We start from the raw sequence: 2,531 nt of genomic DNA, 5'->3' as shown, positions 1-2,531 counted from the left end.
GTAGTGCGTGGAGATCCAAAAGCAAGTTTCAAGTGTCATACTTCTGAGGTTGTACAGGCTCAATGTGGGTGTGAGATGGAGCTTATGGGCAACCAAAATGGATTGGTTTTTGCTGAAGAGCCTGAATACATGGGGGAAACAATGAACAGGAATAGAGAATAAAGAAGAGCAAATGTGGAGAAGAAAATGAAGAGTTTTGTTTGCAGTCTGCTGACTCTGAGCCAGATATGAGGCACCAGGTAGAGATGACCTCTTAGCAACCAGAATATGGGACCAAAGCTCAGGAGCAATGAGGGACGAAGACAACTCCAAGAGGACAGCAAGTGAGGACGTAGGTTAGTGCACCCACCCTGGCAGACCCAACAGGTGAGCTGAGAAGCGTTCCAAGGCCAGGAAAATGGAGAAACCTCCTTTATCTAAGGAGGCCTCTAGGAGGAGGACCTGGGAGTATTTCAACTGAGAGGCAGTGATAAAGGAGAGAAAGGTGTCAGAGAAGGGAGGAAAGTTTTCAAAAAGATAATTATCACCAATGACTTAGAACTGGAGGACACAGGAGGTGATCACAGACACCTCTGTTTGCGTTGCATTCCAGCCACAGTGACACTGAGAGCCAATACCTTGCACATTCTGAACGACCCTGTGGGGGAAGTGCAAGAGTGCATTTGGGTGGAAGTAAAGAAGAAGTAGAAAAGGAGCTTCCCTGGTGATGATTCCCATAGACTTTAAGTACTTTTATGCTTATTTGTAACTACAGAACTGCTTACGAACTTTTAAAATGACAGATTCCCATAAATGGAAAAAAAAAGTGCATTGCTTCCATTTACAGGAATTGCCTAATTCCAAACATGGTAATGAGAAGAACTTAAAAGTAAAATCTTTTCTGGAACACTCCCTTACCTGGAAGAACCTGCTTATTAGATTCACTTCTTATGTGCTCTCCATTAGCATTATTAAATTTCAACTGCCTGTAACTAGTTAGAATAACATCAAAGAGATTTGCATATAAATCCCCAGGTTTATGATGACCTAATAGAATATCCTGACTTCTTTATGTATGAGTATCTTGAAGCTACACACAGTTTATTATGCAATATTCTATTAGGAATAGCTCACATCCATGCCTTCCAGTCAAAGGAGAAAGTTTTATAGGATTTTGTCTGTGACACAGATGATTTTCTTTGTTAGTACACCTTGAGTGGTTGAGGTATGTTGTGACAGTGCTTGAGAAAAATTCTGTGGCAATGAAGCTTGGAAAGACAGAGTTAAACAATCTTAATGATTTTTCCAATTGCAGAACTTCTGAGACCCTTCATACGCTGATTAACATGGTACAGCTATAGAAATGGGCATAGCACACAGTAGTTCCTAAACTTATCTGACCATAGCTTCCCTTCTTTTTCTCCCAAAACACTTGATCACTTTATCAAACATCTTATGCAGTAGATGATATTTCTGTTCAAAACGTTTGCTGCTCCACCCTATATATCCTCTTCCTGTAGAAATATTATCCTTTTTACTCCACTGATCACAGGGGTGGTCACATGACCTGTCTTGGCCAATGCAAAGTGGCTGTGAGTAACATGTGTAACTTTTGATCAGACACTCTAAGGGCCAGATATGGTCCCACTACTTTTTTACCCTCTCCTGCAAGACCACTTATGTCCCAGACAGAGTCTATTCTTCTATTCTGAGTTCTGGAAGTTCCTGTGATGGAAATGGAAATGCATAAAAAAATAAATCTTGGGTGGCGCCTGTGGCTCAAAGGAGTAGGGCACTGGCCCCATATGCCGGAGGTGGCAGGTTCAAACCCAGCCCTGGCCAAAAAATGCAAAATGATAATAATAATAATAATAATAAATAAAAATAAATCTTTGAAGTTGGGCCCTTAACATTTTGGGTTATTTGTTACTACAGTAACTTAGCCTACACTGACCAATACACCTTACCTAGAAGCATTTTTAAATTACCTGAACCTTTATCAGTCTTTTCAGGTGTACTTATTCTATCTCAATCTTCTAACTGATGAAATGTTCTTAGAATTATTTAGGTTAGGACAATAACACTTGAAGGTGAACTAAAAAAATACATATGTATGAAACATGACTAGATGTTACCTGAAATTTTGTCAAAAACGGATATTTGCAGGATATGGTGGCTCATGTCTGTCCTAGCTCTTTGGGAGGCTAAAGCTAGAGGATTGCTTGAGGCCAGGATCTTAAGACCAGCCTAAGCAAGAAGGAGACTCCATCCCTAAGAAAATAGAAAACTGGCTGGGCAAGGGGGAGTGCACCTGTAGTCTAATGAGCTGCTCAGGAGGCTGAGGCAGGAGGATCATTTGAGTCTAGGAGTTGGAGGTTATAAAGAGCTAGCTATGAATATGCTACTGCACTCTAGCCTGGGCAACAGACCAAGACCCTCTTTCAAAATAAATAAATGTGTAAATAAATAAATAAACAAATAAATAAAAATATAAACAAATGGGCTCGGCTAAGGCGCCAGCCACATACACCTAAGGTGGCGGGTTCGAATCC

The sequence above is a fragment of the Otolemur garnettii genome, unplaced genomic scaffold (assembly GCF_000181295.1).
Source record: "Otolemur garnettii isolate 467f Iridium unplaced genomic scaffold, OtoGar3 scaffold00063, whole genome shotgun sequence".
NCBI classification, from domain to species: Eukaryota; Metazoa; Chordata; class Mammalia; order Primates; family Galagidae; genus Otolemur; species Otolemur garnettii.
Note: the sequence above shows the minus strand (reverse complement) of the source record.